Below are 16,614 nucleotides of genomic sequence, written 5' to 3' on the forward strand. Positions count from 1 at the left end.
CTCCCGCTCACGAAAGTGGCAAAGGGGGAAGCGGGACACGGCGCTGTGCAGCCCCAAACGAGACGCGGCCGTCCTTTCCGCAGAGCAGGAATGAGCTATAGCCCGACCTCGCCCGAACGTCAGTGCAGTGCGGTGACCCTCAGTGTTCTCTCACATGCATCCACGACAGAGATAGAACAAATCGTTTATTAAATCCTAGTTCCGAAATGGGAAGGATGGCTTACTTCATTTCATGAACCACTCACACCAAAAATACAAACGTGTTATGTTATTCTGTTATCATGCGCTGGTATGTCTGCAGAGATTATTCTTTGGATCAAAGCCGTTCTCACAGAAGGCAAATTCAGAAACAGCAGAGTTTAAGAGAATGCTTTTCGGTTTATCTTGGCCCTGATCTTTTATCATACTCACCCATATAATCCCTCTGCAATAAATCCAAGTTCCTCGAATTCATCTGTATCTATCTGTATCTATCTCCCCAGAACATTTATTGTGAGCGTCTAATAACCTCTGCTGGCATTGACTCTCTCCCCTTCCCTGATTGCTGATACCTGGAGCATAGAGCCATGGCAGTGGCAGCCCTGCAGAGTCTACTGTTGCAGAAAAGGGGTGCAGAGGCATCACAAGCTGGAGGAGCAGCAGTCACATTCATCTGCACTTCATTTCTTTGCCGTATGTCCCCTCGTAGGTGGACACACGTCCATACAAAGACAGTCAGTGTCAGAAGTGAGCTTTAGCTGTGAACTTTTCGCTCATGGACCTTTTTTCTCATTGGTGGCCTCTTTACAGTCCTAAGCTCAGACCATCTGTGTAAAGAAATCTGAGCAACATGTGCATGGGCATAGAACAGCATGGTCTTTAAGGTCCTTCCATCCCAAGCCATTCCATGAATCTATGATTCTATGTTATTTCTCATCCTATACCTTTTGCATTAATATGAAGTTGTTCTGAAAGTAATACCTCTTATTTATTTCCCAGGAAACTACAACAGATAAAAAGAGAACAAGAGCAAATTCTCAGCTACTGAACACTATTTTTCAATGCAGTCATGAGCATTTGCTATGCACTGTCACCAGCAGCAAACAAGAGATGCATGCTGTACTTGTAAAAGTCTGTACCAGTGGACGTGACCCACTGTCACTGCTGCTGAAACGTTCTATCCACCACCACTGTGCTCATGTCTGCTATTTGTTTTCCTTAAATGCACAGAAAATATCAGTGAATGTCAGTGCGTGCCATTTTTTTCTGCGTGGAGGAATTCAGTGATATATCTTTACTTCATCTGCACTTCTATGTTAATTGCTGTTTTGTCAGACTAACCCTCTGCTGCCACCTGTCACACAGTAACAAGATGTAATGAAATATCAGTGGGAAGGTTCAACCTCTACTGCCATACCGTCAACATCCACCTCTGTGTCATGGGCCAACACAATAAAATAGATGGCATTACTTTCAGAGAAGCCCTTGTACATTGCGGTGGGAATCTGCAGGACTGTTAAAAACACTATCAACCCCCAAAGATTCAGGCAATTTTTAAAATTGAAATGTACACCCCATTTTTACAATGGAAAATATTTTTTTGTGAACCCTATGCATATACTCTTGATAGCTTAATTTTTTGTATTTAGAATAAATAAATACTGTGCCTCAAATCTGCCATCATAACTTAGATTCTTGAGATACAGAAGTATCCAAGCAATAATATCCTTCCTATGTAGGTGGACAGTCCTGGAAATAATATTCCAGATGGAGTTTGCTTGTCTATTTGCTTACATTTTTGTCACAAATTATAATCAGCTATACAGGCAGACATGATATTTCTCCCAGATACATAACAAGGGTAACTTCTACATTTCGTGTTACTCCTACTCTGTCGATGTAAGAAGAGTCAAAAGAGTCAATTTTGGTCAGTGCACCAAAATCTGTACTGACTTTCCCAGCTTTCCTGTGGGTGCTTGATAAACCTGAGAATAAAGTGAGGTGGAGGGCAGAATGCTGATGTGGCTGAACATACCATTTCTCCTGCTCTCTTAAGACACAGGGAAAAAAAATAGCACAGTAGAGAGCCGTTGCTAGCTTTCTGCACAAAGGGAATCCACTGGCTTCAGTATAACTCCGAAAACAGAATATTTCGGTGATTACTGACCTCTGCTGATTTTCCTCCTGGAGGGCTGAAGTAGGTCATGCAGCTCTTTAGATAAATTCTTAGCTGACTGCAGGATGGTGGCATTTATACTTGCTTTTGGACAGCACAATATTGCCTTCAGCTTCTTTAGATTCGTCTGTATTTATTAGCAGGTGACTTAAACCCTCCTAACACTATTTCTGATTTTTGTTTAATGAGTATTGCTGAGCTGAATAACAGTACTACAGGCAGGGTCTAAAAAAAGAGACATCTGAGAAGCAATTGAGAAATATATGGAAGAAATTACTGTCTGCCATCTTTAACATTTTCTGACTCCTTTCTGTGTGTTTGTGTTCACACATCTTGAGTTTCTTGTAGTAAAAACTTCGAGTTTGACCATGTCTGAAATTCAAGATCAGCTGAATTCTACAGAAAAATCCTAATGCCTTTAAAGAGAAAAATCTATAATCCCTTGCATTTATTACAGTTCACATACAGCACAAAATAATAATAGAAATAACTTACAGTTTGGAGAGAAATAAAAGAAAAATGCTCTAAAAGATCATGACATAACAAACATATTTTAATGGTTTTATATACATGTATATATCCACACCCTGGAATTACTGAAAATACAGCAACTTGTGTTGTAATCCTTGGTTTCCTTGCATTACATTATTTATAGCTATATGTGCTTTATTATACAACAGTGGAATGAGAGCAAATTATATTCACCAATCTTTTCATATATTTAATGTGCTCAGGAATGTTTAATACTAACCAAGTCCTTCATGGCTTGCTGCTCAAGATGAGCATTTATGAAAGTTCTGTAGAATAGGTGATAATGTGATTTTATAAAGATCTAAGCCAGAAATAAAGTATCTTAAAGAACAAGTCAAGTCATTTGACTACAGTTCAAAATATTAATCAAAATATTTCCATGCATCTGGGAACATTTGTGGAAACTGTACTGGAAAAATATTTGTGCTGTAATGTACTCTTGCTAAAAGCAAACCCAAGAGAAACAGATATTCACACCTTCTTAGGCAGACATAAATGAGGCAATGTTTACTGGCACTGTTTAATGTGAAGAAACTCCAAAAATTTGACAATAAGTGCATGGACTGAAGAGAGAAAATATGTGTGATACTATCTGTACTGAAAAAGCCAATTTAAGATTGACAGGTCATTCGCAGCCTTCCCATGACACAGAAGTGCAAAAGCAAATATGATGCCTGTGAATGGTTTTCCTATTCTCAAGTATAGCTACAACATAAAATATAAAAGTAAAAAGGTGTCTACTAAATCTACTAGATGAGTCCAGAAACAAGCAATAACATTCTGTTTCTTAGGACACAGACAGATAGTGATGCTACATCAGAAGAACAGTTTTAGAAGTTCTAGAGAACAGCAGAACCTTCCATACTGAAGGAAGTATCTGATTTCACCTGAATATTTTAAACGTAAAAAGGAAAACTACTTTCAAAAAACGTCTTTTAATTAATGAGCACATGTGCTGAAAGTGCAATACTGCTGTCACTCAAACTCCAAGGTAGTACTGCCAGTATTGTGGAAAGCAGAAACATGCTTCACTATTTATTTTCGTGATTGGAGTGAAAAATCACAGGAAAGTCCTCAAGAATGTGAAAATGTGCAATTTTGTGAAGTGCACATATAGAAAGTGGAGAATGCTGTGAATATCACTACATTTTAAAAAAGTCGACTTTGTTCTGCCCTCTATACAGCTGAGCAGAAGAGTTGGTGAGTAGGAAACCTGGGGTGCACCACATAAAAGAGCAGTAAAGCAGTGAGCATCCTGTGGTGACTGAGAAGGAAGGCACACCTTACACCTGCACGTCTGAAATGACGTGGCATGTCGCACACTGGCAGGCAGAACAGCAATACTCGTGGCCATTAGCACAAAAGAAAGAAAGGTGAAGTTACAATGCCACCAGGAGCAGTCTCCCTCAGCCTTTGGCTAAAGGAGTTCACCTGGCAGCATGCTAAGATCCAGTTTCAAAGGACCTTGTTGACAGGCTGCCAAGGACCAGGGAAATTTGAAGTGCCCAGTTACTCAGAGTTACCTCATTGCTAACATTTGAATCATTCTAATTAAATGAGGCAGGCCAATAATTTGCACCACTTGTGATGCAAAGTGACTATTTCTTGAGAAGAACTAACAGAGCTGGAAAGCCCCTGGTGACCAGTAACTCCTCTGGTCTACTTACAGCAGAAGAATCACTGGCTGGTGATTCTAGTGTGAAGGCCCATTACCTGAAGCTGTCATGAGAGAAGCAAACAAATAAACAGAAAAAAACTTTTTTATCTTTCCCCCTTGTTCTGTCAAAAACACGTTTGTGTGGAAAGGCAAAAAGCATGTCCACATGGTTATAAGCAATCTTATCTCTATAACAAAACTAAATGGTCTTGCATAGAAGTTAGTTGAATGATAGAGTTAATACAAGGCTGGCTCAATTAGTTGTCTAAATGAGATTATACATAAATGATGATAAAAGCAAAAAACTACACTGCCTGGTCTTCTGCAGAGCCAAGGACAGTAACAGTAAAAAATCTTAGACAAAGTTTTTTAGATAGGGCATAACTTGGATCACTACAACTTTTCCTGCCATCTTCCTTTTCTGTTTCATTTGTCATACCCCATGGTGAGAGATATGTAAAGAAAGCAGTGGGATGGTTTTTGGCAGTCATTTCTTATATTCGTCTGAGTCTTGGTCTTGCCATTTAAACTTTGTTCACGTTAGTCATCCTACTGACTTTGATGATTTACTTATGTGAGTCACTCAAGTGACAGCACTATATCTATAAGTAATGTATCTCATTCGATTTTCAACAGAACGTGTGCAAGTCTGGTGTGCTTGACCAGTAAAGACAGGTACAGAGTACAGATGACTCTGTGATGTTATGCTTTGAGGAATGATGCTGAGAGCAAACATCACATGACAGATTTTTACAGCCATCATAGCAACTAAGAATAGTAAAATACATATTAAAATACTGAGCAGGCTCTTCTATGACAGTAATTATCAGTGAGTCATTTGTTGAAGCCACTGTGCTTTGCAAAATAGTTTGTAAATGTGTTCAATTGAAGTGAAAATTGAGTAGTAAACTTAAAGACATTAAGAGCTATAAAATGTTTGTCACACAGCAATGATTAGCTGAAAGACAAGAAGACATCTTTGTTTTGCACAGGGGATCTCTGTGCTACCATTTTATGGTTGTTTTATGTTAAAACCATGTCTGCTTTGGGCAAGCTAATTATAGCCTTGTGAAAGAACTGGGCATAATTCTTTGTCTTAGACACTCGCATTTAGGAGTTGTAGGGAGCCTGGAAAACAGCCTGAGCAGACAATAGTGAAAAACATGATCTTGGTTAAGTAGCAGCTGTTGCATGGACTTAAACATTTAAAGTAATAGAGATGGCTTAATTCAGGCTTTTTCTTCTGAAATTCTCTGTCCAGCTACTTGGCAAATTTGGATGATCATAAATAACATTGTCACAATTCTTAACATGCTCAGATGGCTACAGATTTTCCTACAGTGTGTGGAAGGTGATGCCCTTCTTGCAGATCCCGACCGGACCAAGAAATGTCAAACTAGGACCTCATTTACTGAAGTCTAGTAAGACACTTTGAAATATTTCTACCATCAAGCTGTTTGTATAAGCTCCTGCTGGATTCAAGACTTCCTAACTCCTGGGGTACTGAGTTCTAAAACTGGCACACGCATGTCAGGAGGGTGGGTAGAAAATGGCCTAAATCACAGAAGAATTTGTAAAATCACCATATCAGAGAAAGAGCAGAAGTGGGTTTGCCTTTCATAATGTAGTCATCAGGATATTCACCATGGAAGAAGGATGTCCACAGTTCACCATTTATATTAAAGGCAGTTTATAATTGATTAGACTAAATGCAGTCCTTACGAAAAATCCATGTTATCCTGGATAAATAGGTAGTCGTGATGGATCTGTGCAAACATGTTGCATTCATTCTATTCTAAACCACACAAATTTCCTCATAGAGCATCACATGCAAAAAGGCTACATATTAGCTAATCCAAAGATAGTTCGCTAAAAATAAGCATGGTGGAGACTTAGACAATAATAGACACAGAGTCTTCTTCATTGTGTTTCATGCAAGAAACAGATGGCAAATGCAAAAAAGATCTGAATATAGGAAGAAAGTTATCTTGGAGAATATGTACTCCAATGAAGTCAGTAAGGCTCAGTAGTCTGCAAACGAAACTATTTCAAGAATATCTTATCTGCTAATACTTCTACATAGGAAAGAGAAGCCTAGTGCATTAATCTATTTCTGCAACTAGGTTCTCATCATTCACCCATAAACACTAGTCCCTCAATAATATCCAGTACAAATCTTTTGTTAGAAGAGGTAGACATAAATAAAATCTGTTGTGAAATTGAAGTGGAACTAGAAAAAGGAAATCCTGATTTAGTATTCCATATATCCATGTGATTGCCACACTAGAAGTACCTTTTCTCCAGAAAAAAAAACTAACTCATTTACAACTTTAGAGCTGCTGCTAACACAAGTCACAGCAACCCAGAAAAACATTAAGCTTGACTGTAACGCTGCTTTTACATTGAGTTGTCTGAAACACAGGGCTAAGGTTTGAAATAATGTGGTAAGTCAAGTAATTATTTTAAAAGCTTGAAGTATTTTTTAGTGACAAACTGGTTTTACCTGGAATTGCTAGTTGTCCAGTATCCCAGTAAAAAATCTTAATGTTAGAGCATCTTGAGATATGATTTAGCTGAGTAGTAGCAGGTCAAGATGGAATGGGGCAACATACTGAAAGAACAGACCTTTTCCTTGGCTACACATCACTATTACCTACATATAGCACACATCTATACAAGTCAGCCAACCTCCTTTCTGCACATGATGAAATCTGTACCTTCTCTCTTCTAGTGATGACACATTCTACTGGAAAAAAAACTTCCTTTAATTTGCTAAGATAGCTTCTGAGATGCCTTTCCTCTTATTCCAATAGAGATGGCAGGGAAGTACAGAGCTGAAAGAGCTGGTTTTTGCCCAGTGCTGATATGGCTGCAGAGAATTGCATTTGAGGTGTGAAGTACTGTCTATGAACTGAAAGAAGATTGAGTGAACTGCTAGTGATGAAGAATAGAAAAGAGATCCAGAAATTGAATATTCTTTCACCTACCCCTTGTAAATTGTGAGGAAAAATAGGTATCAGTAAAGCAAAATTTCACACAAATATTCAACGGTGACAAATCATGGAAAGAGTAAGAGATTATTCACTTTTATTTAGGCCAAATCCCAAATACTCTCCATGAAATTCTGATGTGTCCTGGTGGGATGCACCCGCAACTGCTGAGTGAGCTGGCAGAAATAATTGCTAGGCCACTCTCCGTTATCTTTATTATGTTGTGAAGAATGGGAGAGGTGCCTGAGGACTGGAGGGATGCTAATGTCACTCTAGTTTTCAAAAAGGGCAAGAAGAAGGACCCAGGTAACTATAGACCAGTCAGTCTCACCTCCATCCCTGGAAAGGTGATGGAACAACTCATCCTTAGCACTGTCTCCAGGCATATCAAGGATAAGAGGGTCATTAAAGACAGCCATCATGGCTTCACCAAGGGAAGTCATGCTTGACAGTCTGATAGCTTTTTATGAAGATGTAACCAGATGGACAGATAATGGTAAAGCAGTGGATAATGCTTTATCTTGATTTCAGTAAAGCATCTGACACCGTGATCTACAGCATCCTTGCATCTAAACTGAGGAAGTGTGGTCTGCATGATTAGGTAGTGATGTGAATCATAGAATCATAGAGGATGTTAAGGGGAGTTGGACTTAATGATCTCTGGAGGTCCCTTGCAACGATTCTGTGATGGAATCACAAGGTTGGAAACGACCTACAAGATCATCTAGTCCAACCGTCCTCCCATTACCATTGCTACCACAAGCTACTAAAACAAATCTTATAGCTCCTCATCCAGATGCCCCTTGAACACTGCCAGGGACAGCAACTCCATCACCTCGCTGGGCAGCTGATTCCAGTGTCTAATCTCTCTCTGAGAGAAAAAGTTCTTCCTTATGTCTAATCTAAATCTCCTCTGGTACAACTTGTGGCCATTTCCTGGGTCTTGTTTGTTGCCTGGGAGAAGAGGCCAAACCCCTCCTTAACACAACCTCCTTCAGGAAGCTGTAGAGTGCAGTGAGGTCTCCCCTGAGCCTCCTCTTCTCCAGACTGAACAATCCCAGCTCCCTCAGCTGCTTCTCATAAGACTTGTGCTCCAGACCCCTCACCAGTTTTGTTGCCCTTCTCTGGACACGTTCCAAGGCCTCAATGTCTTTCTTGTAGTGAGGGGCCCAAAACCGAACACAGTACTTGAGATGCAGCCTCACCAGTGCTGAGTACAGGGGATGATCACCTCCCTGCTCCTGCTGGCCACACTATTTCTAAAGCAGGCCAGGATGCTGTTGACCCTCTTGGCCATCTGAGAACACTGTCAGCTCATGTTCAGCCGAGCATCAACCAACACCCCCAGGTCCCTTTCCTCTTCACAGTCATCCAGCCACTCTGCCCAAAGCCTATAGTGCTGCATGGGGTTGTTGCAGCCAAAGTGCAGGACCCAGCACTTAGTCTTGTTGAACCTCATCCCATTCACCTCTGCTCAGTGATCCAGCTAATCCAGATCTCTCTGAAGGGCCTCCCTACCCTCAGGCAGATTACTCAATCCCCTCATCTAGGTCATCACTAAATATATTAAACAAGACAGGTCACTGGCTGGACTTAACTCCATTCACCACTATCCATTGGGCATGGCCCTCTAGCCAGTTCCTTACCCAAAGGTGGGTATTCCAATCCAGGCCCACAGCAGCCAGTTTCCCCAGAAGAATACTGTGAGAGACTGTGTCAAAGGCTTTGCTGAAGTCTAGGTACACTGCATCAACAGCCCTTCCCTCATCTACCAGTCTTGTCATCCAGTCACAGAAGGAGATGAGGTTGGTCAAGCATGACTTGCCTTTCATGAACCTGTGCTGGCTGGGCCTGAAACCTCTGGATGCCACACATATGCCATGTGATCTCACCCAAGATGATTTGCTCCATAACTTTCCCTGGAACTGAGGTCAGGCTGACAGGCCTGTACTTCTCCAGATCCTTTCTATGGCCCTTCTTGTAGATGGGAGTCCCACTGGCAAAACCTCCAACCCTCAGGGACTTCTCCAGATAACCAGGAGTGCTGATAGATGGTGGAAAGTGGCTCAGCAATCACCTCCGCCAGCTCCCTCGGTACCCTAGGATGAAGATCATCCGGTCCCATGGACTTGTGACAGTCCAGATGGAGGATGAGCTCTCTAACTGTCTCCACTTGAAACACTGGGGATGTATTCTGCATAGCATCCCAGACTTCCAGATCAGGGCATAAAGTACACTGAGGATAACTGATCTGCCTATTAAGGGCAGATGTAAAGAAGGTGTTGAGGACCTCAACCTTCTCCTTATCCTCAGTGGTCACATTCCCCACTGCATCAAGTAAAGGATGGAAATTCTCCTTGGTTCTTCTCTTACCACTAACATATTTGCAAAATGATTTCTTATTCTCTTTTACTACATTGGCCAATCTGAGTTCAAGTTGGGTTTTTGCTGTCCTGACTTCCTCCCTTAGCAGCTTAGCAACTTCCTTCACCTTAGCAACTTCCCTGTAATCTCCCCAAGTAGCCTGTCCCTTCTTCCAGAGGACATAGACTCTCTTTTTCTTCTGGAGACTCAACAATTATTCCCAGTTCATCCACACTGGTCTTCTTCCCCTATGGCTTGCCTTATGGCATTCAGGGACAGCCTGTTCTTGTGCCTTTAAGATTTCCATCTTGAGGAGCATTTAGGCTTCCTAGACCCCTTTACCCTTAAGGAGTGACTCCCCAGGGACACGTGCTACAAGTGTCCTGAACAGGTCAAACTCCACCCTCTGGATGTTCAAGATAGCAGTTTTGCTGGTCACCCTTCTGATATCTCCAGGAATAGAGAATTCTACAATTCCATGGCATGACTGCCCAAGACAGTTCCCAACCTTCACATCTCCCACCAATCCTCTGATACTGAGGAGCAGGTCTAGCAGCACACTATCCTGGCTCTCCTACCAGCTGCGTAAGGAAGCTATCTTCCACATACTCTAGAAACCTCTTGGACTGCTTCCTCTGTGCTGTATTATATTTCTAACATATATCATGGATACTGAAGTCTCCCATGAGAATGAGTGCTAGCGTCAGCATGACTTCTGCAAGCTGCTCATAGAATGCAGCTATCTCCTCATTCTGATTAGGTAATATATAACAGATCCCATCAAGATGTCACCCCTACAGATCTTCCCCTTGATCCTTACCCACAGACTCTCTACCATTCCCAACCCCAAGCTCTTTAATATCAAAACAGGTTTAGTATAAAGGACCACACCATTACCCTTCCTTCCTAGTCTATCCTTCTGAAGAGGTTGTAGCCATCCATCACAGCACTACAATCATGGGAGTCATCCCACCATGTTTCAGTCATAGCAACTGCTGGTAGCTGCACAATCACTTCCAACTCCTCCTGCTTGCCCATGTTGCAAGCACTGGTGTAGATGCACTTCAGCTGAGTCATCTGCCTCACCCCCAGCTCAAAACATCGTTCCCCTAGGCTCACCTCTGGTGAGGCCTGTTTTGTCCCCTTCCCCCATTGTAGCTAGTTTAAAGCTCTTTCGATAAGCCCTGCTAGCTCCTGTGGTAGGATTCGTTGCCCTCTTTGAGATAAGTTGGTTTCATGGATGGACAACAGGCCAGGGGTTGAGTAAATTGCCCTATGATCAAAGAATTCAAAGTTTTTGGCTCAGCACCGGCCTCTAAGCCAATTATTCATCATGTGTGCATTCCAAGCCCGCTCCATGTACCTCACTGCTCCTGAAAGTATAGAACAAAAGATCACTTGAGCTCCCTCTCCTTGAACTAAACACCCTAAGCCCCTGAAATCTCTTTTCATAGTTCGTGGGTTTCTCTGAGCAATTTCATCACTGCCTACCTGAACTACAAGTAAAGAAAAATAATCAGTGGACCTAAACAGCTTTGGGAGTTTCCTGATGATGTCCTTGACCCAGGCCTCAGGAAGGCAGCAGAGGGTGGATTGTGAACTGTACGGATGGAAGAAGCCAGAGAGTTGTGTTCAATGGGACAGAATCTTGTTGGAGGTCTGTATCTAGTGAAGTCCCTTAAGGGTCAGCACTGGAACCAGTACTCTTCAATATGCTTGTCAATGACTTGGATGACAGAATAGAGTGCACAGTCAGCAAGTTTGTTGATGACACAAAACCAGGAAGAGTAGCTGACGTGTCAGAAGGCTGTGCTTAATCCAGCAAGACCTACATATGCTGGAGAGTTGAGCAGGAAGAAACTTGATGAAATATAACAAGGTCAAGTGTAGAGTTTTGCATGTGGGCAACAACAACCCCAGGTACCAGTACAGGCTGGGAACAGACCTATTGGAGAGCAGCACAGGGGAAAGGGACCTGGGGATCCTGGTGGACAGCAGGATGACCATGAACCAGCACTGTGACCTTGTGGCCAAGAAGGCCAATGGTATCCTGGGGTGTATTATGAGTGTGGTCGAGAGAGTTTCTTCTCCCCCTCTACTTTCCTCTGGTGAGACCATATCTGGAGCAGTGTGTCCAGTTCTGTACCCCTCAGTTCAAGGACATGGAACTGCTTGAGATAGTCCAGAACAGAGCTATGAAAATGATTAAGAGAGTAGAGCATCTCACCTATGAGAAAATACGGAGGAAGCTGTGTCTCTTTAGCTTGGAGGAGCCTGAGAGGTGATATCATTAATATTTATAAATAAATTGGTAAAGGGTGAGTGTCAGGATGATGGGGCCAGGCTATTCACAGTGACATTTAATGATATGACAAGGGGCAATGGGTGCAAGCTGGAACATAGGAGGTTCCACATAAATATGAGTAAAAATTTCTTCACGGTGAGGGTGAGAGAACACTGAAATGGGTTGCCCAGGGAGGTTGTGGGGTCTTATTCTCTGGAGACATTCAAAACCCACCTAGATTCTTTCCTGTGTGACCTAATCTAGGTGTCCCTTGGTCCAGCAGGAGAATTGGACTAGATGATCTTTTGCAGCCCCTTCCTGTCCCTGACATCCTGTGATTCTGTGATTCTGTAATTGGTGAAAATAAGCTTTGAGTCTTTCTCCATAGTCACTGGAAGTTCTAAGGACAAGAACATGTTTTTAATAAGATTTTTTTTGTGCTTGTCTCAAAATGTGTTAGAAGACAAATGTTATTTCTTTGGTATGGATTATTCTCTCAAAAATGAGCCCTTTCCCTTTGCTTTTGACTGTGTCAATAAAAGGCATTACAAAGTATCTTGAGCTATATGAGTAAATTCAGGAAGAAAATTTTCATTCAAAAATGAGCTAAGTGGTAGTGGCTGCAATTGTAGTCCTGCTAATGTACCTAACATAAAGACTGCTTGGGCTATTTAACTATATGTCATCAAGAAGAATAAGCACATTCAGTTCCCTTCAGAATTAAGTATTATTCTCCAGCAAAAACCTGTTTTAGATTTCTGTCAACCATTCTTATGGAGGTGGTGCTAGTTCCAGTAGTAAGTAGAGAAAATATAATAAAGTGATTAAAAACACTAAAACACATCTAAATCCCCAAAATGCAATTTTTATTCATTTTTTTTCTCAGCTATTATTGTTAATATAAAATTTGTTCCCTTATAGAACAAAGAAAACAGTAGAACTAGTAAAAAGAAAGTTAAAGATGTGTTTAGCAAGACCATTTTCCCTGCTCTCACTCACATCCCAAGTGTCACAGGACCTGCTAACACAATTTGTGATCTGGTTTCCTAGGGAAATTTCGGGATCCATTAGGCTGCTGGTGATGGGCAGTTGAGTAGCTTGAGAACTGACAGAAGCCCACTCCTACCCACTAGATGCTGCTTGGGAACTGGCTGGGAATCAGTCAGTAGGTGATGAACAATTGTATTATCACTTGTTTTGTAAATATATATGTATTATGCAAGCTGATAGCAATGGACAAGGAGAAGGCTAAGGTACTCAACAGTTTTTTTGCCTCGGTCAACTGCTCTTCATATGCCCCTCTAGCAGATGTGTACAGGACCAATGTCCCTCTCACTGTAAGAAAGGATTATATTTGTGACTTTTGAGGAACCTGAACATTCATAAATCTATGGATTCTGATGAGATGCTTTACAGAGTCCTGAGGGAACTGCCTGATTTAGTTGCCAAGCCACTCATTTGAAAAGCTGTAACAGTCAGGTGAAATCCCTTGTGACTGGAAAAGTGGCAGTGCCACATCCATTTTTGAGAAGAGGAGAAAGGATGACCCAGGCAACTACGTCTGTCAGCCTCGCCTCTCTGAGACTCGAGAAAATCGTGTAGTAGATCCTCCTAAAAGCTATGCTATGGCACATGAAAGAGGGGGAAGCGATACAAGAAAAAAAGAATGGCTTCACCAAGGGCAAGTCCTGCTTGACCTACCTATTGGCATTCTATGACTGTATAACCGTGTCAGTGGACAAGGGAAGAGTCACTGATGTCATCTATCTTCACTTCACAGAATCACAGAATTGTAGGGGTTGGAAGGGACCTCCACCTGGCCCCCCATAACATCCTTCTCTCTAAATAGAAGAGATAGATTTGTTGGGGAGACTGTTCAATAGACAAGGAATTTGTTGCAAGATTGTACCTAGAGAGGAATGGTAAATGCCTCAATGTCCAGATGGAGATCATTGACTAATGGTGTCCTTTAGGGATCTGTTCTGGCACTGATGCTCTTTAGTATCTTGATCAATGACATTGACAGTCAAGTGAAAATTTAAAGATGACAAAAGTTGTGTGGTGCAGTCAACATAAAGTCAATAGCCTGAGAGATGGGATATCACCCATAAGGACCTATGAACGTTTGAGCAGTGGGACCAGATGAGTGTGAGCTCAATGAAGCCAGACATAAGGTCTTGTACTGGGCCGTTGCAACTCCCACCACCAGTATAAACTAGGGGATTAAAGAATAGAACACAGCCATGCTTAGAAGGTCTTAGGGGTGTGGTGGATGGCAAGCTGGACATGAGCTAGAAATGTATTCTGGGCTGAATCAAATGAAGCGCGGCCAGCAGGGCAAGGGTGGTGATCCTGCTCCTCTGTTCTGGGCTGGAATACTGCATCCAGATGTGGAATTCTCAGTGCAGGAGAGACATGAACCTCTTGGAGTGCCTTCAGAGAAGGGCCACAAAAGTGACCCAAGGGGTGGAACACTTCTTGTATGAGGAAAACCAGAGAGAGCTGGGACTATTCAGCCTGAAGAAGAGAAAGCTCCACAAAGACCCAAAGTGGCCTTTCTATAAGAAAAGCTCTTGAGCAGAGTTTGCTGTGACAGGATAAGAGAAAATGGTTTCAAATTAAAAGAGGGGAGATTTAGATTGGATATAAGGAAAACGTTTTTTACCGTAAGAGTGTTAAAACACAAGAGTGTGTTGCCCGGAGAGGTGATGGATGCCCTGTCCTGGGTGACATTCAAGGCCAGGCTGGATCAGGCTCTGAGCAAACTGAACAAGCTGTGGGTGTCTCTGTTCATTTCAGAGGAGTTGGACTGGTTTACATTTAAATGTGCCTTCCAAATCTAAGATTCTATGATTCTATTTTATTATCATTACTATTATTTATCTTCCTTTTTTTGTTTTAGTAAATAGATTTTATCTCAACTTATGAGTTCTTTTTTTCTGATTCTCTTCCCCCGTCTCACTGGAAGGGAGAAGCAAGCCATGGGCTGTGTAGTTGTTAAACCACAATATAAAATACAAATTCTGAAATACATGCACTGTGAATTGGGCCTGATATGACTCCATAAAGTTAACAAAAAGGAGTTCTGCTGCTCTATCCTCTCCAGCACAGGAAGAAGTTAAACTGGGTATCAGGAAAAAGAAGTTGGAATTTTCAACTGAAACCTGTCTGAAAGGAAACTTTGGAAATGTACCTGTATTTTCTTACAAGATTTGTTAAATTAGACACATTCCCACAGAATGTTCTGGGCATAATGTTCCTCTGGAAATTTTCTGATACTGGCTTCACTGACTGTAAGCTGCAGGTTAACATCATACTGCACTGCATTTATCCTCTAGTGCTTCACACTCAAAATGCTTGCGCTGATGAATGCTGTTCTGCAGGGATGCTAATCTCTGCTGTACCCATCATGACAAAGGGCAGGGTACAACATAAGCAAAGACTTCAGGCCCTGGACTCTGGATATTAAAGATATACTCTGTAGACAGATGTGGAGACTAAGTCCTTCCTGTGTACTGATGTACCTCAAAAATATTCATAATTATGAGTAACATTGCTCATTGTGGTTCCTCTCACACAAATCCTCTCTCAGTTTGTGATTTAACAGTATGAATTATGGGCATTAGAACTGCTGAATTAGGAAAATAAAGCCATTGCAAACATTATGCGTGCTAAAGAGAGGAAAATTCTCTCATTCTCTACTTTCTCTATTCTTCTCATTGAGAAAAAACTCCCCCAAAGAGACGTCTGCTATATATTTCAATAGCTATTGCTAATAGTTTTCATCATTGTCTTATTTTTTTGGGAATAGCAACAAAGTTCTGCTTGCTCTGACAAACTGAACTTATTCTCAGGCCCTGTATTTCAAAGCAAGATTTGACACATAGGTAACCCAGAAGAGAGAATGAGCTTGTCACAGTTGTCTTTCTTTTAGTTTAACTGATTCATTTATTTTCTTTTAAGATACTGTAGGCATTTTAATGACTCTCATGCACTTTCTTGCATCTGTGACTCATGAGGCAAGCTGGATCTGAGAGATAGGCCAAGCCACAAAGTTTGCATGGGGATTCTTATTTTTCCAAGGCCTGGCAAAGTTCAGATTCAATATTTCAGTTTTGAACCATTTCAGTAATGTGCAAGAATTCAATTCCTAGATAAGTAGGTAGACACACTTCCCTCTCCCTTCCCTTCCATTCTTATCCCTTTGGATTTTATCCCATTGATTGTGTTAATCATGACTGAAAGAATGAAAAAGCCATGGTTGTTACATTGTCTTTATGCTGGGAGGATAGAGAGGAGGAATAGAAATCTTCCACTGCTTGACAGTATTTCCCACACTTGCAGTCACCCATAGCTAAAAAGTTATTTATATTCCAACTTATCACTGGTATCTGAGTGCCTCACTGGTTATGTCAGTGGCAACAACAAAATCCCTAATGGACTCACTGCTGGACAAAGGATTTTCTGGCTTTTCTTTTTCAAGGCAGATATCTCTTTTGCTGAGAAGAGAGGAAGTTGTTAGAGTTCAGCAATGAAAGTACATATTGGAAATGAAACATGTATAACAAATAGGCTACCTCATTTTAGAGAGTTGTTTTTATTTCTGAAGAAATAACAGTAATAAAATATCTTA

This window comes from Tympanuchus pallidicinctus, unplaced genomic scaffold (assembly GCF_026119805.1).
Source record: "Tympanuchus pallidicinctus isolate F22 unplaced genomic scaffold, pur_lepc_1.0 scaffold4, whole genome shotgun sequence".
In the NCBI taxonomy this organism is placed as follows: domain Eukaryota; kingdom Metazoa; phylum Chordata; class Aves; order Galliformes; family Phasianidae; genus Tympanuchus; species Tympanuchus pallidicinctus.